Here is a 20,675-nt window from a genome sequence, read left to right on the forward strand (position 1 = left end):
CGTTACGCCAAGTGTCATTTCTTTTCCCATCATGAGGAACAGAGGGGGCTAAGTTCACATTCTCGCCAGGAAAAAGCCTTCAGAATGGGGGAAGGCCAAAAGCCAGGGGTTGGCCTGGCCATTTAACCCCACAGGGACGTTTCTTAGGGCGATTCCGCACATGAGTAAAATAGGTTTGACCCAGTTCCCTGAGAAGGGTACTAACCTAGGTCGAAGCCATTGTTGTTCCCCACTGCAACCAGCTTGATCCCAGCTCGGAGGGCAGAATCATCCTGTGCCTCTTCACCGCTCCATTCCGATTGGCTACTGTTCTACGGCTATGTTCCACCTATCCCCACACACGTTATTAAAAAAACTGCCACAGGAATGGAGGGACGGTGGCGTTTGTTGATTGGCCAGCTGTACGAATGCCCGAAACACTCAGCTGTGATTGGCTGAATGGGGGACTCCTGGCACCAGAGATTCTGCACTTTACTGGAATTGAGCTGAGTTCGAGCGTGGTTCCCTGAAAAAGTAGTAGTTCCCAACTGGAGTTGGAAATTTGACCATTACACGGGGCAAAGCTGGTACAAAACCACGTCGATCCCAGTGGTTGTGTGGAGCACTTAGGTCAAACGCAGCTCGAACTTAGGTCGATAACCCAAGTCCGGAATCGACCTTAGTGGGCCACTGGCGGCCAGAAGGCCAGCGGAGCCAAATCCCAGCAACTCTGCCCCAGTCTCAGGGGCTGCTTGGCTCAGATCCCCTCATCAGCCATGACAGTTTGTGTCAGCTCAGTAGGAGCTGGAGACAGCATGTCATTGAGAGGGCTGCCAACCCTCCAGGCGGGCCCTGGAGATCCTCTGCTATTACAACCGATCTCCAGACAATACACATCAGTTCACCCGGAGAAAATGGCCACTTTGGAAGGCGGACTGTATGGCATTATTTGTTTGTTTGTTTGTTTGTTTGTTTACATTTCTATCCCATCCTATCCCAAAGGGCTCAGGGCGGGTAACAACAGGTAAAAAAATAAAACAATAAATATAGTATCGTCGAAGGCTTATGAACAGAACTTGGCTGCCAGTGTTGAAAAATACTAGAGTCAAGACAGTGTCTAACCAGCTCCACACAAACACAGGATGGCCATAGACAAAGGAAACAAAGGCCAGGATACTTCTATTCAGATGCTCCCACCAGTGACCTTGCTATCTCCATTGTTACTCCCATGCTATAGACTTCATTGTTACTCATACTTCTATTCAGATGCCCTCAACTATTGACCTGGTTGCCTTCTTTGTTACTCACAGACAATGTTTCTTCACCCACCCTGGACACTCCAACAGATATATATACTCCACTTGCTTTCCCAACATCAGATCCTCTGAAGATGCCAGCCACAGATGCAGGCGAAACGTCAGGAGAGAATGCTGCTAGAACACGGCCATACAGCCCGGAAACCACACAGCACCCAAATAAATATAGTATTTAGCATTAAAACTATAAAATGCTTACCACATTCTGACCAGTAAAATTTGATGGTTATAAAAAAGAGATGGCGACTTAACAGCTTGACAGACTCACTCCCCTCCCCGTTTCAGTTGCAGAGAGGAGTTATACCCCATTGATGATCCTTCCCTCCCCAACCCCCTTCTTCCACTGGCTGCACCCCTGAAATATCCAGGTATTTCCCATCCCAGAATAAGCAACCCTAGCTTCTGACCAGTTAGGGCCAGTTTTAGCTGAAGTATCTCGATCTTAGGAGCCGCCTGGCATAGTGGTTAAGTGCTTGCACTGCCACTCACACAGTCAGGAGTTTGAGCCCCCTGTGGGTCAGATATCCTGGCAGCTGGCTCATGGTCAACTCAGCCAGCCAGCCATCCATTTCTTGGTCGGTAAATGAGTACCTAACTCATAGCTAGGGGGTAAAGAATAGCCAGGGAAAGCAATGGCAAACTACCCCACAAAGAGGCTTGCCTATAAAATCACTGTTTGCAGTGGCATCCCAAGGTACTGAAGGGGAAACGTTACTTTTAAAAATCTCAATCCTAAATGCATGTGTAACCTCAGCTTGTGGGTTCTGTGGGGCAGTACTTGGAATGAGTTGCAACAACAATTTTTAAACAACAAAATGGTTTACTTTTCTTTACAATTAACACTTTTAAAACATCAACATTTAACGTTACAATTCAAGGTCCTGTTCAGGTTGCATTTCAAGTCCTTCTATTTACAGTCTACTGATATTGCCAAGTCCAAATTCTTCTTTGCAAGTTGGATGGCTCCTGAAGACTCCAAGGGCTTGATGAACAGGTTGCAACATGATGAAGGTCTCCAGGAGAACTCTCACCCATTACAACCACAAAAGAAAACCCTGAAACAATAAACTCCAACATTTACAACATAGCAAAAACAACAACTACCTTCCCAGTAGTTCCCAACAATATTGCAATTACCTTAACAAGGTGTTAAGGGCTTATAGAAATCAAGGTCCGAGTCTGGTACCCTTGTCTTCTGCAAAGAGCTCTTTCAGCCTTTCTGCTGCTCTGAGTCTCCACCCCCTTACTGGGTCAACCCATTCTGGGCCAACCCATTCTGGGCATGGGGGTTACACATGCATCCAAGGAAAAGCATTGCTGACATTTCTACAGCCAGATTGTTTTAGCTCCTTACTGTCATATAACACCCCCCCCCCCAAAAAAAACCCTCATAAATAAAACCACACATGCACACAACACGACCGCAGAGGAACGGTGTTCGATTTCATTTGAGTTGCAGCGTTTCCCTGAGTGTAATATACAACCGCAGCCACCAGGTGTCACTCTGTTCCCAAGAGATGAACCCCAATATATTAAACTATATATAATGTACCATAGCTAGATGTTTTAATGAAAGCAAAGACAAGCAGAACAGATTTCACTGATGGTGAAAATGGCATCAGACAGCTTTAACTGGAGCGGGGAATGCTATGACCGGAAAGCTAGTGCAGAAAAAGGCTCATTTTCTGGTAGCCACCTGCTTGGCCTTTAACGGCACAGAAACCCCCAAAAAAGGGACTCTTGTGAAGGTTTTAATTGGTGGGCAAGGCCATGTTGAAGCAGTGATTCTCAAAGTAGACCACCTTGTAGGATGCAATGCAAAACAACTGACAGACACACAGTCAACAGTGTCTTTTTGACAGGGTCTGACAGTCCATAGGACTAATAAAAGGAAACACTTCTTCACACAATGTGTGATTGGTGTTTGGAATATGCTGCCACAGGAAGTGGTTATGGCCACTAACCTGGATAGCTTTAAAAAGGGCTTAGACAGATTTATGGAGGAGAAGTTGATTCTATGGCTACCAATCTTGATCCTCCTTGATCTCAGATTGCAAATGCCTTAGCAGACCAGGTGCTCAGGAGCAGCAGCAGCAGCAGAAGGCCATTGCTTTCACCTCCTGCATGTGAGCTCCCAAAGGCACCTGGTGGGCCACTGCGAGTAGCAGAATGCTGGACTAGATGGACTCTGGTCTGATCCAGCAGGCTAGTTCTTATGTTCTTATGTTCTTATGTTCTTATAGGAAAGCAATTGTTGAGTCTGCATGCAGATATCAAATGTGCAACCTGTGACCCTCAACATATTTATTCTTGGCTGATGCTTTTTATTTATTTCAAGAGTTGTAACCCTGTTTTTCTGCCCACTGGGACCCAAAACAGGGACATAATGCCCATTGGGCAGAAGATTGCCCGAAGCGCCACTTTGTAGGTGGGCACCAAAAAAATGCCAGGAGTTCGTATTAGTATTATTTTAGTGGTTTTCCGTTTTTTTTGGCCTGTGCAGGGGGAGCTGTTTTAGAGGCACCAAAATTCTCAGAGGATTTTTTTCGTGAGCCTCCCTGCGGTAATGATACCACCCAGGTTTGGTGAGGTTTAGGGAGTCCAAAGTTATGGACTCCCAAATGTGTCCAAAGTGCCTCATCCCCCTTTGTTTCCAATGGGAGTTAATAGGAGATGGGGTTTTGATGGTCCATAACTTTGGCACCCCTGAACCAAACTGCACCAAACCTGGGGGTTATCATTAGGGCAGTCTCCTTATGAGATCCTGAAAGTTTTGAGATTGTGCCTTCAGAAATGTGCCCCCCCCCCACCTGCAACCCCCATTGACAGCAATGCAGAAAACTCAATGCAGAGAAAAGATTCTTGGGCAAATTTCTGGAATGTTCCTGCATGGGGTGCATTTTTAGACGTATCGGCACAAAAATTTCAGGATATCATCTGTAGACTGTCTTGATGGCACCCCCCAAAGCTTGGCGCATTTTGGTTCAAAAGGGCCAAAGTTATGGACCCTCAAAAGCATAGCCCCTTTAGTACAACTTAGTACACCTGCCTTAGCACACCTTAGTACACCTTAGTACACCTGCCTAAGTACACCTGCCTTAGTACACCTTAGTACACCTTACTACACCGGCCTTAGTACACCTTAGTACACCTGCCTAAGTACACCTTAGTACACCTTACTACACCAGCCTTAGTACACCTTAGTACACCTGCCTTAGCACACCTTAGTACACCTTAGTACACCTGCCTTAGCACACCTTAGTACACCTTAGTACACCTGCCTTAGTACACCTTAGTACACCTGCCTTAGCACACCTTAGTACACCTGCCTTAATACAACTTAGTAGGTTTATTAAGATTGCATTGCTAAGCTTTCTAGGTTTTATTACAGTTAAAAGATATGTGCTAAAGGTCAATACTAAAAAAACGGTGTATTAAGGTGATGCTAAACAAATCTGGAGGTATTGCTAAAATTTCTTTCACTAAATTCAAAGATGATACTAGGTAGGTATTATAAAATTAATACAGCGTAAAACAGGTTTATTAAAGGTGTGCCTGCCAAAAGGTATGTCACTAAAACAGGTGTGCAACTAGAGTAATACTTAACTTTAATACTAAGACGAGGCATGTACTAAGGTCGTGCTAAAGCATTAATATAAGACGGGTGTACTTGGCAAAGATTGTGCTAAGGCAGATTGTGCTGCAAGGTGTGCTAAAGATTATTGCTATGGAAGGTGTGCTAAGCATGTGCTAAGGCCTTGGTACGCCTGTCTTGAGTACACCTTGAGTACACCTTTGTAATCTACCTGGTATATGGTACTTTTTTTTTCCTACTGCCTTGGCTACTGCCAATTACTGCGATTAATAAACCTGCCTTAGTACACCTTGGTACACCTTAGTACACCAGCCTTAGCACACCTTAGTACACCTTAGTACACCTTAATAAACCTGCCTTAGTACACGTTAGTTCACGTTAGTACACCTTAGTACACCTGCATTAGTGCACCTTAGCACACCTTAATACACCTGCCTTAGTACACCTTAGTACACCTTAGTACACCTTAGTACACCTGCCTAAGTACACCTGCCTTAGTACACCTTAGTACGCCTGTCTTAGTACACCTTAGTACACCTGCCTTGAGTACACCTTAGTGCACCTTGGTACGCCTGCCTTGAGTACACCTTTGGTACACACCTTGGTACACCTGCCTTGGTACACCTTAGTACACCTTAGTACACCTGCCTTAGTACACCATGGTACACCTTAATGCACCTGCCTTAGCCAGTACACCTTGGTGCATCCTTAGTACACCTTTTAGTACACCTGCATTGGTGCATCTTGGTACACTTGTAATGCACCTGGCATTGGTACACCTTAGTCCACCTTAGTTTTTACCTGCTTGTAGTGCACCTTTTAGTCCACCTTTTAGCAACACCTGCCTTAATTTACGCAGCAGGTACGCCTTAATTGCACGCCTGCCTTAGTACACCTTAGTACGCCTTAGTACACCTGCCTTGAGTACACCTTAGTACGCCTTAGTACACCTGCCTTTAGTACACTTGTGGTACGCATGGTACACCTGCCCTTAGTGCAATCGTAGCGCACCCAGTTAGCACACCCGTCGTAAGGTACGCCTTGAAGTACGCATGGTACACCTGCCTTAGTGCGCGTGGTGCAATCCTTAGCAAAACCTGCCTTAGTGGTACACCTTAAGGTACACCTGCCTTTAGCGACGCCTTAATTACGCCGTAGTAGACCTTAATACGCCTTGCTTGTGGTACGCCTTAGCGCACCTGCTTGTGGTGCACCTTAGTGCTGCGTTGGTACACCTGAGTACACCTGCCGTAGTACGCCTTGGTACCAGCTTTTTAAAACACCTTGCCTCCTGAGTACACCCATGGTGCATCTTTTAGCGCACCTTAGTACACTCTGCTTATTAGCACACCTTAATTTACGCTTTAACAATACAACTGCATTTTTGGTGCGCATGGAGTACACCTTTTAATAAACCTGCCTTAGTACACGTTGGTAACACCTTAGTGCACCTGCATTAGTGCACCTTAGTACACCTTAGTACACCTGCCTTTAGTACACCTTGGTACGCCTTAGTACAATCTTAGTACACCTGCCCGTAGTACACCTTAAGTACACTGTAATACACCTGTATGAGTACAATCTTTTTTGGTACACCTTAGTACACCTGCCTTAATTACAATCTTAGTACAGCTTAATAAACCTGCTGTAGTAATAACCTTGAGTACACCTTAGCACACCTGCCTTAGTACACCTTAATTACAATCTGTAGTAGACCTGCCTTTTAGCACACTGTAAGGTACACCTGCCTTTTAGTAATAATCCTTAGTACACCTTAGTACACCTGCCTTAGTGCACCCAGTGGTACACCTTAGCGCACCTGCCTTAGGTACAATCCTTAATTGCACTCCTGCTGTGGTACACCTGAGTACACCTTAATAAACCTGCCTATGGTACACCTTAATTGCACCTTTGTACACCAGCCTGTAGCACACCTTATAGGTACGCCTTAGTACACCTTAATAAATATGCCTTAGTGCGGATACCTGGTTGCGTTAATTTTTACCTTAGTACACCTGCATTGAGTGCACCTGTAGCGCAATCTTTTAATACACCTTCCTCTTGGTACATGCTTTTACCTGCTTGTAGTGCACTTGTAATACACCTGTGCCTTGAATTACGCAACAGGTGCACCTTAGTGCCACCTGCCTTGGTACACCTTAGTGCAATGTAAATAAAATATGCCTGGAGTAATAATTCCTATAGTACACTGTAGTAGACCTGCTGTAGGCACCTTAGTGCACCTTAATACACCGGCCTTAGGTACAATCCTTAGTACACCTGCCTTTAGCACACCTTGAGGGCCACACCTTATGGTACAACCTGCCTTAGCGCCCTTAGTACACCTCTTTGTGCTAGCACGCCTTAGCAGATGCCTTAATTGCACCTGCCGTAGCACCCTTAGTGGTGTAATACACCTTAGCAGCAGGTACACCTTAATTTTTATGAAAATACACTTGTGGTACGCTTTAAAGTACACTCTGCCTTAGTGTACAACCTTAGTGCACCTTGGGGTGCTCCCTTTAGTACAATTGCATTGAACCAGCGCAATTGCTGGACGCTAGTACACCTGCCCCTAGTGCACCTTGCCTTAGCGCAATCTTTTGGTACACCTTAATTTAGTACACCTGCTTGTAGCGCACCCATGAGTACACTTGTAGTGCACCTGCTTGTAAGGTACACCTTACTACACCGGCCTTCCAGCACAATCCTTGGTACGCCTTTTAATGCACCTGCTGTAGTGGAACTTAGTTGGTTATTGTGGGTTGTGCTGGCACAAACCTTTTAGTACATTTTAAAAGCACACCTCAATAAACCTGCCTTAGTGCACTTAATACACCTGCCTTTTGTGCAATCCTTGGTACACCGTAGTACACCTGCATTGGTGCACCTTAATACACGCGTAATACACCTGCCTTGAGTACACGCCTTTAGTACACCTTAATGCACCTGGCCTTGGTACACCTTGGTACACCTACCTTAGCACACCTTAGTAAACCTTAGTGCAATCTTTTGTTACTGAAGTGCGGAGTACTGCCTGCCTTAGTGCACCTTTTGTAGTACAACTGCCTTAGTACACCTGCCTTGGTACACCTTGAGTGCAAATCTTGGTACACCCTGCTGTTTTACTGTAATTACAGCTTCGTTAAGCACACCGTAGTTCACTTGTAGTACACCTGCCTTAGCACACGTTAATTACCTGGCTTGTATTGCACCTGCCTCAGTATACCTTGGTGCACCTGCCCATAGCACACTTTTAGTGCACCTGTAGTACCTGTAATTACATCTGACTTAGCTAATAACCTGTAGTACACCTTAGTACGGCTGCTCTTAGCACACATTAAGGTACACGATGTTACACCTTGGTCCTAAATTGCTTAGTACACCTGCCTTAATTACACCACTGTGCATATGTAAGTTAGCACACCTTGGTACACCTTAATTGCCTGCTGCCTTAGCATTTCTGCTTTAGCCTTAGCCCCCATCTCCCATTCTTTCCAATGGGAGCTAAGGAGATGGGGGCTACCCTTTTGGGGGTCCATAACTTTGTCCGCCCTGAACCAAACTGCACCAAACTTGTGGGTAGCATAAGGACAGTCTCCTGATGACATGCTGAAGTTTTGGTGCCGAGTATGTCTGCAAAAAATGTCTTGCCCCTGCCGGCGCAATGTCCCGCAGAATTGCCAAAATAATGTTTGGGTTGTGGTGGAGATGCTTGTGTCACGGGGGGGGGGGGGGGGGGGGGCATCAGGTTCTGCCCAGGGCTCCAGTTTGCCTTGTTACACCCCTGATAGCTACCAACCTGTCATTCCAGTTTCCAAGACTTCCTGTTCGCCTTCTCCACCCCACTTGTGCTATGAATGGATCCTCCTCATTTTGTGCTCATTTTATGTAGGGTGGGGCTCTAAACAAACCGCATGGCCGAGGAGGTGTGAAAATGCAAATAATTGTTTTTTGCTGCAATGAACGAACCCAGGTACTTTTAGGAAGAAGAAAAGGGTGGAGCGCAAGGAAGACGGCTAAATTTTGTACAAGATGTAGACGATGTGCAGTCCGTGTTTGTCTTCTGAGCATCACTTAAAACAAATTATTTCACATATTCGTAATCTCCTCAGACTGGCAGCCACCATCCAAGCTCTCAGCCAAGAGGGGTCTTCCATGCCAACTTACTTCGTGATACTTCTTCAAGGGATCTTCTACAGATGTTTTACTATCAAGCAGATGTTCTACCATCAAGCCAAAGCCTCCACCTACTAAAAATGTCTAAGAGCCATTTTTAAATGTGGCCAGAAATCAAAACCTGTGCCTCTCTTTCTACATCATTCCAGACCAGCAGCAGTAGTAGAAAAAAATAGGAGTTTGGAGTTTTACCCAGGCTTTCTTTCCTGTAAGGAGACTCAAGGTGGCTTACGAACTCCTTCCCTTCCTCTCCCCACAACAGACACCTTGTGAGGCAGGTGGGGCTGAGAGAGTTCTGAGCAAACCGTGACTAATCCACATTCACCCAGAAGGCTTCATGTGCAGGAGCGGGGAAACCAAATCCAGTTCACCAGATAAGAGTCCACCACTGGAGGATTTGGGGAATCAAACCTGGTCCTCCAGATTAGAGTCAACCTCTCCTAACCTCTACACCACGCTGGCTTTCCTGTATTGTATAGGGCTGGTTAAGAATGAACCAACTGAAACTTAATCCTTCTATGGACTGGGTATTAAAGGTAAGGTGAGAATAGGTGCGTACAACCAATTCTAGATGAGGTTGCATTCCCTCACCATAACCAAATTCTCACTTTGTGCGTGCTTCTGGACTCTTTTCTCTTGATTCCCATGTACCAAGATGATTGATGTAGCTTTTTTACTAATTTAGGTTAACTTAGGCCCCTTCCGCACACACAAAATAATGCGTTTTCAAACCACTTTCACAACTGTTTGCAAGTGGATTTTGCCATTCCGCACAGCTTCAAAGAGCACTGAAAGCAGTTTGAAAGTGCATTATTCTGCATGTGCGGAATGAGCCTAAGTCAAGGTTTTCCTCAAGAAAGAAAACTTGGGCATCTCTGTTACATATGCCTAGGTAATATCTGCCCACCCAGGAAATCTCTATTCCCCCCTTTCCGATGAGAAGTTTAGTGCAACATGCATTGGGTTTCGTTTCCCCCTTTTATACTGTGATGCAGGTGGAAAAGAGAGAAAGCCATCGGCCCAAGACTGCCTAAGCAAGCTTCATGGCACAATGGAACTCTTGAAGCTAGGTTTTTCCAGATCACGACAGCTTTCTAGATCGTTGAGAATATAGCAGTCGGCTTGCTAACTGGGCCCCGATATAAGAAGTCCACTGTACCACCCACACCAACTTTCGATTTGTTTCTGGGGTTCTTCAAAGCACTGCTTTTGAGTTTTAAGCTTTTAACAGTTTCGGTTCAAAGTATCTGAAGGACAGCCTCTTCCCATATGTATTTCCCTGTTCTCTGAGATCACCAAAGGGTATCTGGCAGAGAAAGTAGTATCTGGGCTGGGCTGCTGTGTGGTTTCCGGGCTGTATGGCCGTGTTCTAGCAGCATTTTCTCTCCTGACGTTTCACCTGCATGTGTGGCTGGCATCTTCAGAGGATCTGGGCTGGCTATCTTTTCACCTCTTCCTGCAAGAACTTAAGTCTGAATGCAGCCTGCAGGATTTCTAGGAGGGGGAAAAAGTTGGGGAGATTTGCTATAGATAGGTTGTCTTGTCCGGCGGGAAAGATATGGGGGTGCAGGGAGTGGGTAAGAAAAAATAGCATGGGAAAAAAACATGAGATCCCCCCCCCCCACTAAGTGCTTGTGGGTCCTCCTCTTATTCAAATGTAATCATGGAAAATTCTGGTTGAATAAAGTTTCAATAAATGCCCACCTCCCCTTATTGCAGAGGTTAAGCTAGAAGTGTAACTAGCCAGATTTATTCAAAGCCCCCAATTCCTAGGCGGAAGAGTGGCCTGGGATTTCATAGCTCAAACCGCGGCTCTTTATTTTTCTGCACCTCCTGCAAAGAAAAGTCTGCATAGGGAGAATCTATTCGTTGCATTTGGAAAAGTGGGCTGCTGCAGCCCTTGAGAATTCAAGTGGGCGCAAAGCCTCGGCAAGACCCCCGTTGGTTTCCCCTCCTCCCAAGGAGACCGCTCAGATCCCTCCAAAGGGTCGCAGCCCCGAAGGAACCCTCTCCACGCGACCCTTCTGCAACTGTGGGGCAATCAGCCACACCATAGGGATGGGGGGGGGAAAGGAGTGGGTACTGGGGGGTGCAGAGCCCCGCCAACCCCCCTCCTCCTGAGGACTCGCACGGATACCCGAAGTGAGCGTTGCACGAAAACCTCCTTTCCCCCTAGGAAAAGCAGGACGAGCGCCACCAGCTCAGGGCGCATGCGTGTCCCCCTTGGCGTTTGGGCTGGGCTGGGCCGAGGCCCCTCCCCGCTCCCGGGAGATGGAGCCGGGCTTCGCCCTCCGCGGGCGCTGATTGGCAGCACCGAAAAGGGGCGGGGAGACGGGGGCGTGTCCTCCGCGGGGGGAGGCGTGGCCGAGGGGCGCCTTGTCAGTCGGCGCCGGGCAGCGGCAGGGGGCGGAGGCTGCGGCGGGAGCAGCAGCGGCGGCCGGGCGGGAGCAGCCGCCTCCTTCTCTCGCTCTCGGCTCCAGCGACCGCCGCCACGCTGACCGGGGAGCTGCAACGCCCGCTGCGGCGCAGGTGAGGAGCCCGCGCTGCAGCGCCCGGGGGAGGCCACCGCCGCAGTGGCCCGCCCGCCCGCCTTGGCTCTCCCCTCGGTAGGGCCTCGCAGGGCCCGGACGCAGACTCACTCATGCAGCGACAGCAGCAGCTCCGGCCTGGCTCAGAAGCGCCCCCTCCCAATGAGGGGGGGCGCAGGTGGAATCTGCCTGCAAGGGGGGGGGGTCTCAGAGGCTTTAGGGCAGAGCAAATTTAGGGGCTCCGGTAGGGGGCGTGGAGTTTTTTTTTTTTAATGAGCAGCTGACTCAGAATTCGGGGGGGGGGTGGTCTCTAGTGGAGGCTGTGAAGGGAGGTGGGGGTGTCAAGTGAGGTTGGCAGGATTGGGTGCAAGGGAGTTGGGGGTTACCCTGGGGTGGTCCCTGTGGCAGAAGAGGGAGAGGGGGTGCTGGGTGGGGGAGATCCAGTGTGGGGTAATGCTCAGCAGGAAGCAGTTGGGGGGGCTCTGTCTCCCTGTTACTCGCCCGAGCAAGGCCCTGCTCAAATGAAGTATTGCGGGAGGGATGCATGGAGGATCTTTCCCAGGACTGCAGGAAGATGGGTGTAAAGTAAGGAACGTACCAGCCGATGGGGGTCTCTGGTGGGGGAGGGTAAAGGGAGGTGGGCGGTCTAAATGTGGGGCCTTTTGGGGTTTGGGGCATGTGTGTGTTAAGAGGAGGTTGGAAAGAATGCTATGAAGGGGACCTTCGGCAGGTTCAGTGGGAACATTTGGGATTTGTAAGGCTAGAAGGTTCTGACTTGCATTGTGATCCTAGCCAGGCTGGTGCGGTGGTTCAGGTGACCTCTAATCTGGAGCGCTGGGTTCGATTCCCCACTCCTCCACATGTGCGGCGGAGTCTTATCTGGTGAACCGGATTCGTTCCCGCGCTCCTGCTGGGTGGCCTTGGGCTAGTCTAACAGTTCTCTCAGAACTCTCTCAGCCCCACCTACCTCACAAGGTGTCTGCCGTGGGGAGAGGAGTTTGTAAGCCCCTTTGAGTCTCCTTACAGGTGAAAGAGGGGTGGGTATAAATCCAAACTCCTCCTCTTCTTCTGTCAATTCTCAAAATCTAAGCAGAGTATTGGTACATGGATGAAAGACCGCCAAGGAATATCAGGGTTGCTATACAGAGTCAAGAAGTGACAAACCACCTCTGTTCGTTTCTTGCTTTGGAAACCCTACTAGGTTGCCAAAGTGAGAAAATTGGAAGTGAAGTTCCTTTAGATGGAAAGGAGTAACAGAGATTTTGCGAAAATTCTTGCAAATGTGGGTGGGGGAGAGGTTATGAATGGGCGGCGGGCCTCGGCTGAGAGCCTAGACTTTTATCCAAGTCATAGGCCATGAATAGAGGGGTGGAGAGAGATGACTGGGCCATGAGATCAAAAATGGGTCTGGGGGCAGGTGAGAGACCCCATGAAAGGGGTGGAGGTGAAGTTTTCCTCTGAGAAAATGTGAACTGGAGCCCTGACCGGCATGGTCTGATCTTGTCAGATCTCAGAAGTTAAGCAGTAGTTAGTACTCAGCCCTGGTTAGTACTTGCATGGGCACCCACTGAAGAAGACCAGGGCTTGCTATGCAGAAGCATGATAGCCCTGTTTAGATATTTGAAGGGATGCCATGTTGGCGAGGGAAGCTTGTCTTCTGCTGCTCCAGAGAGTAGGACCAGGAGTCATGGGTTCAAGGTGAAGGAAAAAAGATGATTCCACTTAAATGTCAGGAAAAAACGTCCTGAATTTCAGGGCTGTTCGACAGCTTCTGCTTCCTTGGAGTGTGGTGGAGTCTCCTCCTTTGGAGGTTTTTAAAGAGAGGCTGGATGGCCATCTGTCAGGAGTGCTTGGGTTGTGTGTTCCTGCATTGCAGGGGGTTGGACTTGGTGGCCCTTGGGGGTCTCTTCCATCTGTTGCCTTGAGTGGTCTTTGACTTGGTGGTCAAAAACATAGGTGAGATGGACTTGAGGCCTCAAGTATCAGTTCTTGTGTCTATTTCTTGAGCTTTTTAGTATTCCTTTCCAGTACATGAATGATTACGATGCTCACCCCGTGAGAACGCTGGTATTCGTATTTTAAACAGACGAGCTATTCAAGACTGTAACATGAACGCTTTATCCGTAATGTAAAGATGGACGGAATGCTGGACAGTTTCTAATATTGGTGTGAGTGGATGGAAGAGAAGGATCTTTAACGTGACACTTGGCCTGTTTTTGAAGGGGCAGAGGAAAAGGGAAGTTTGGGCATAGCTAGGAAGGTCCAAAAATCACCATCCCTGTAATACCCTTAATAGGACCGGTGCAATGATGCAATAATTCTTGTCGGCTTGGGAGAGTCTGCCTGCTTTGGCTGGTCCCATAGGATTTTTTTAAAAATTATAAATTGCTTTGTGGTCTTGCAACAACTGGATGGTTAATCAGAGGCTGGCTTTTAGTCCGGCTCTTTACCATAGTTACTGTAGTCTGTAGGTATGGGCGAGGAGGTAACGGAACTGCAGAAAGATGTCAGGTGAGCAAAGCAGACGGGTTTTCTTTCTTCGCCGCTTGCCTATATGAAATGAGCTTGACGGCCCTCTTACGTGACGCTGTGGTACCTCTCTTGTCTTGTCAACCCAGAGATGTCCATTTGTCTGGCTTCCCTGGTAGAAAAAGCTGCTGGTTGTGAAAATAACGTTTTGGCTGTACCCGGGTTTGCATTTAAGGGCAAGGCCAGGAGCTGGAGATAATCGAAAATCTTAATCCGGTCCAAACCTCTCAGAGCTGAAGTTATGCTCTTATGAAGTGAGGGGGTGTTATTGCGTTGAGGGTCGTTCGGTAACCTTTTCTTTCATTGGTGGTTAGAATGATCTCATCTGTGTTTCACTTGAGGTTGGAACCCATAACCAGCTCAGATGGTTGTTATTAGTTGGTAGAACATGATGGTTTTAAAGGGCTTGGGGTGAAGTAAAGAAATTGGGATCTACAGCTTTTAAATTTGCCATTGTTTACTTAGGGTCTGGTCTAGATTGCCTGTGGACTTGGTTTGTAGTCTCCTATCCAAGTATTGAGGACCAGCCCGGCTTAGCTTCTCAAATCTGACAATATTGGGTTAATCTAGGCCAGGGGTGGCCAACCTAAGGGGCTCTAGATGCTAATTGACTACAATTCCCATCAGCCAATTGACCATGTTGGCAGGGGCTGATGGGAATTGTAGTCCATTAACATCTAGAGCCCCTTGGCCACCCCTGGCCTAGATTAACCCAATATTGTCAGATTTGAGAAGCTATGCCGGGCTGGTCCTCAATATTTGGATAGGAGACCACAGACCAAGTCCACAGTTCCTTATGCAGAGGCAAGCAACAGCAAACTACCTCTGCTAGCCTCTTGCCCTGAAAACCCTATGAAATTGCCATAAATCGATTGTGACTCGGTGGCCTTTGAGCCATTGGCTGCCGTAGACTATCCAGCACTGTAGCTTTTCTGTCTGCGTGTGTAGCTTGGCTGCTGAAGAGTACCCCGGGCATGTGCAGAGTGCCTGCCTTTCACTTGCAACCCTCCTTGAATTATTTCCACTTCTGATCTCCATATGTACCGAAAGGGTGAAACAGAAGTTGACGCGAATTGTTGAGGGCCGAGCACAGCATTTCACAGCCTGGGATCCTCGGCTGGCTCGGTTTGTTCCAGAAACGTTCCTGCTGCTGAGGTTTTCGCTGTTGTATGTGGAGCTGGAAGATGCTCACATTTCCCTGGAGGCAGCTGTTGAACTGAGCATGACCCACGGCGATCTGCAGTGGGGCATATAATTTTTGCCAGTCCAACCTGAAGGATTTTTTTTTGTTTGTTTACTGCCTGTTTTCCTCCTCCTGCCTTTTTCTCCTCGCTAGTTTCTGCCTCTGGGTTGAAAAGGACGCAGCAGAACAAAACCACTTGAGGGAGATGCTTGAATCAGGAGAGATTTCCCCACTAGCTCGAGCCACCCGCTAGACTAGCAGAATCCTCCCCTGAGATGCAAAGATGGAAAAACAAGCAGAGGAGGCGGGCTGACTTGGAGAAAGAAGAACAACCCACCCCAACACACACACACACACTTTTCTTGTATTGCACAAAGATGCAAAGAGACCCGTGGATTGGTCTGTGCTTGGATGTACTGGTACGTTTGTATCTGTTCAAGCAGATGTTTGGGCTGCATATTTCATGCAGGCAAATCCTGTCCAGAGCTCTGAATTAGACTCTGGACATTTGAAGTCCTGGGAAACTTGATTAGCTTTGTCGAATGTTTTCACAGCCAGATTCAACTGATTGTGGGTTTTACCAGGCTGTGTGGATGTGGTCTGGTAGATCTTGTTCGTAACGTTTCGCCTGCACCTGTGGCCGGCATCTTCAGAGGTGCATCACAGAGAGAAGTCTGTTACGCGCTGTGCCCCTGCGACACACCTCTGAAGACGCCGGCCACAGATGCAGGCGAAATGCAGGAACAAGATCTACCAGATCACAGCCACACAGCCGGGAAAACCCATCACAACCGGTTAATTTCTCCTTGTGAATTGGGGTGGGTATCAGCACCACTACATTTAGCCTAGGCCAGTGGTGGCGAACCTATGGCACTCCAGATGTTCATGGACTACAATTCCCATCAGCCCCTGCCAGCATGGCCCATGGGAATTGTAGTCCATGAACATCTGGAGTGCCATAGGTTCGCCTCCACTGGCCTAGGCAATTCCGGCTATGATACGCAGTCCCTTTTAATTCACATCACAGTTCGTGTCTGTCTTTAGGGTCTGTGTGTTCAGTCCATCCTGGGTTAATTTGCCCTGGCACTCAACAGCTGGCTAACTGCTGGGTGTTCTCAATATACTTCACCCATTTTCGGAAGCGATCCTTAAAGAGCTAGCCGCAAGAATCAAGTCCAGTAACACCTTTACAGATTCTTGGGAGACATGAGCTTTTCGTGAGCCAAAGTTTTCTTCGTTAGATCTGACGAAGGATCTTTGACTCTCGAAACCTCATTTTGGTATCCGTCTAGAACATTGGTGTCAAACTCGCGGCCCTCCAGATGTTATGGACTACAGCTCCCATCATCCCCTGCCAGCATCATGCTGGCAGGGATGATGGGAGCTGTAGTCCATAACATCTGGAGGGCCGCGAGTTTGACACCTGTGGTCTCGAAGCACGGAGGACCCTGCTCCATTGGACGTCAGCAAAATGAAGTTTCTCTCAGTGGCCACCTGTCCTGGGATTTCCAAGCAGGAAGAATTGGCCTCTGCTGACTCAACACAACTTCCTTTAAAACCCGTCTTTGCATTTTTGCTCATAAAACTAAAACAAACCATCAGGAAAAGCACCAGGTGTTGAAACGGCTGTTTCGTATTTGCAAACCGCCATAAAATTAAAACAGCCTATCGAGAAAACACAAGGCACGGAACTGGCTAACTTCGTTACCTGTTTCAACCCAGGTCAAAGGTCCTTTGGAAGAGCAGAGTTTTCAACTGGGACTGGGAGGGCCTGTCAGGATGGTTCTTAGCCTCACATTCTCGGGGGGTACAGTCCACAAAACTGAGGGGCCCCAGAAAGTCCTCCCAAAGTTCCTACCTGATTTCTCGCATGAATGGTTACCATGCGTAAATCTCGAACCCGTTGCAGGACAAGGTCTTCTGAACACAGGGCAATTTAGAAGAAGTGAAGAAGAGTTTGGATTTATATCCCCCCTTTCTCTCCTGCAGGAGACTCAAAGGGGCTTACAATCTCCTTGCCCTTCCCCCCTCACAACAAACACCCTGAGAGGTGGGTGGAGATGAGAGGCTCGAGGCTGTGACTAGGCCAAGGTCACCCAACTGGTGTGATTGGAGGTACCCAGGTAATCTGAATTCCCCAGATCGGCCTCCACAGTGCCTCAGGGCGGCAGAGCTGGGAATCAAACCGGTTCCCCCCAGATTGGGCTACACGAGCCGCTTAACCTCCTACGCCACTGCTGCTCCTAAATTTAGGGTTTAGAATGTGAATTGATCCCTACAACTAACTGGGAGCTAACGAAGCTAAATTAATACTGGCTTTAGAGCTTTGCAGCCACATTTTTTGCCAAATTTCTAAAACCATCTTCAAGGGAAGCGTCCATGTAGGGGTATTACGGTAGTCTTGCTCTGGGCATTGCAGAAGAGGTTGGGACCTGGAGCCTGGTTGGACACCTGTCCTCCACCTGTGAATGTCTGCTGTTACTTTGGATTTTAAAAAAGGTTGAGCTTGGATACACTTTTAAAGGACTATACTGCTATTACTCAAAGTTCTGTGAATTAACGCTTCTACGCTAAAACCATGGCAGCTGCTTCTGCCCATGTAAATTAATAGATTTTCTGTAATCCCGTCTCCCTAAAAGCATTCTCGGTCCTCCCTTCTGCGCCTCTTTAACCCTTTAAGTCTCATCTGTTGAAGCTGACTTCTGCATGCATACCACAGTTTCTGAATCTCTACTGGGCTTACCCCTACATCATGTAGCTTTAATTACAGGTTTACCTTCAGCTGTTTGTGTGTTCTTTAATTTCAGCCATGCAGGCTGTTACTCGCCATCTTCATTGCACAGCTTGTGAAGGTTATCTGGGGTCCTCATCTCTCCATAGAGAGGCTGATGAGATAGCTGTCCGTTTCCTCTTCGGCGTGGGGCCAAAGCAAAGAGACAACGGCGCGGCTTCCATCCTCGGTTTCGGCAGCTGGGCAAACAGGGCCAAAGTGAAGCATTTTAGTGCTGAAGTTAACGTGGGAGTAAATTATGGCTCTCGGGTACGGCTGGCAGGACTGCAATTTTAGCAATCGGTTGGAGGGGACGGATGCCTTTAGCACCTGCCACTCAACAGTCGGGCATCGTCCTCGGCTTGCTATGCAGATATTGTATTGGGAGGGTGGGCATTCTCAGCGCTTTGGCTTCTGGGTCGGTGCATCCAGGTGTCTGTTTCCCCATCAGTAAAGAGAATGTGAATCTGCTAACTCTGACTTTGCTGAGTTCCAGAGAAATCTGACGAGGGACCAGTAATGCCAAAGGAGGATTCTCGAGAGTAGAACAAAGTAGAATCACAGAGTTGGAAGAGACCACCAGGGCCATCCAATCCACCTGCCATGCGGGAACACACAATCAGAGCACTCCCGTCATATGTTCATCCAGCCTCTGTTTAAAAACCTTCAAAGAAGGAAACTACACCACTCTCCGAGGCAGTGGATTCCACTGTCAAACAGCCCTTCCTGTCAGGAAGTTCTTCCTAATGTTTAGGTGGCATCTCTTTTCCTGCACCTTGAATCCATTACTCCGTGTCCTAGTCTCTGAGGCAGCAGGAAACAAGCTTGCTCCCTCTTCAACATGGCATCCCTTCAAATATCTAAACATAGCTGGCTTGTCCTCTCCTTAACCTTCACTTCTCCAGTGTCTGTTTTTATTTTTCTGTTTTTCTGAGAAACTCCGAACAGTTTACAAGAGCAAGATTCGAGTCCAAGTAGTGCCTTAAAGACCCAATTAGATGTCCAGGGTAAACGGCTTCTGGAGTGAAAGTTCTCTTCATATGTGGTTCTTCCTTTGCTACCCCCCCCGAGAGCAGCAGTGGCGTAGTGGTTAAGAGCAGGTGCACTCTAATCCGGAGGAACCGGGTTTGATTCCCCGCTCTGCCGGTTGAGCTGTGGAGGCTTATCTGGGGAATTCAGATTAGCTTGTGCACTCCCACACACGCCAGCTGGGTGACCATGGGCTAGTCACAGTTCTTCAGAGCTCTCTCAGCCCCACACACCTCACAAGGTGTTTGTTGTGAGGGGGGAAGGGCAAGGAGATTGTCAGCCCCTTTGAGTCTCCTACAGAACAGAAAGGGGGGATATAAATCCAAACTCCTCAACAATCCTCTGGATAGCATAGTCTGAGGGTGAGCGTTTGTCCTAAGACTGCTCAGTGAGCTTTATATCCAAGCGAGGGACTTTGGTTCCTGTTGGGCCCTGACTTCCCAGCAGTTTCCTCCCAGTTGAAGGGTTGATCAGGTGATTGTGTCTCATCGGCGGGGCGTTTGTGACGGCCCAGAGACTGGGCCTGTCGCCCATCTGGTATTTGTATTCTAGAACACTCTCCAGAAATCCTTCGGGCTCCTCAGCGGTGCGCACAAGTTGGCAAGCGCTCTTAGATGTGATAAGCTTCTCCTCGAAATGCTTGGAAAACCACCACGCTCGCAGCCAAAATGCCCGTACAGCTCAAGTGCTTTGCAAATCGAAAAAGGAGCCTTTAACAAAAACTGGTAGGATGGTAGAGCCATTGCGGCCAGTCTTGGGAGGCGGGGCGAGGCAGATTGTACACTGGGGCGGCTTTCCCGTCCCTTGAGTCCCAAGCCGAGAGCTGTCAGGGATAAATCCAGAGAAAGCAGAGAGAAAGAGCGCAGGCTCTATGCTGGTGACTTGCAGACATCCTGGATTGCAGTGACTCATCCTATCCAGACTTGACGAATTTTTGGCCGTGGGACTTTGCTTCTTGGAGAGAATTCTAGGAGCGTTCTAGGGGATGTAGAATCATAGAGTTGGAAGATACCCCTAAGGGTCATCCAGTCCAACCCCCTGCCACGCAGGAACACACAATCAAAGCACTCCTGTCAGATGGCATTCAGAGCAGTGGTTACCCCGGGCTAACTTCCTTGGAGTAAAAAGGTGTCACATTGCTCCTTTTCCCGCTTTCTCTATTCTCCCTTGCGAGGTTCTTTCTCAGCTGGCACGGGGAAACCACGCCTCTCAGTCCAAACACAAAAATAGGAGTTCTAGCAGGCGCACCTGCGCGTTGCTCTGAGACCTCCAAAGCCCAGGCATAGCCCAATTAACTGCTCTGGTGTGGTGAGCCTTCTCTTGAGGAGTTTGAGCAAATCGCAGGTGGCTTGCTGGAAAACACCGAGTTTCATCCCTTGTTCTTGCAAATGGGGGCCTTTTATTGCAGGTACCTGGTGGAGGTAGGAAACTGGCAGCTATCGGCCAAACCCGGCCAGCTGGTGTCCCTCAGTAGACTCACTGCTCACCCATGTCCTTTACGTGATGGAAGAACCCCCGGTCCCACTGGAGAGGAAATCGGCCAGAAGCCCGTGACTTGTGTGCGGTT

General features: G+C 48.3%; 1 protein-coding gene across 1 annotated transcript in view; it reads left to right on the forward strand.

Moving 5' to 3' along the window:
- Positions 1 to 11,464: 11,464 nt before the first annotated feature.
- Positions 11,465 to 20,675, forward strand: part of LOC125444663 (vigilin-like) — a 47,951-nt gene continuing 38,740 nt past the window's right edge. The window contains exon 1 of the mRNA XM_048517216.1: positions 11,465 to 11,598. The gene's annotated coding sequence lies outside the window, so the exon portion shown is untranslated. The remainder of the gene's footprint in view (positions 11,599 to 20,675) is intronic.

This window comes from Sphaerodactylus townsendi, linkage group LG15 (assembly GCF_021028975.2).
Source record: "Sphaerodactylus townsendi isolate TG3544 linkage group LG15, MPM_Stown_v2.3, whole genome shotgun sequence".
Classification (NCBI taxonomy): Eukaryota; Metazoa; Chordata; class Lepidosauria; order Squamata; family Sphaerodactylidae; genus Sphaerodactylus; species Sphaerodactylus townsendi.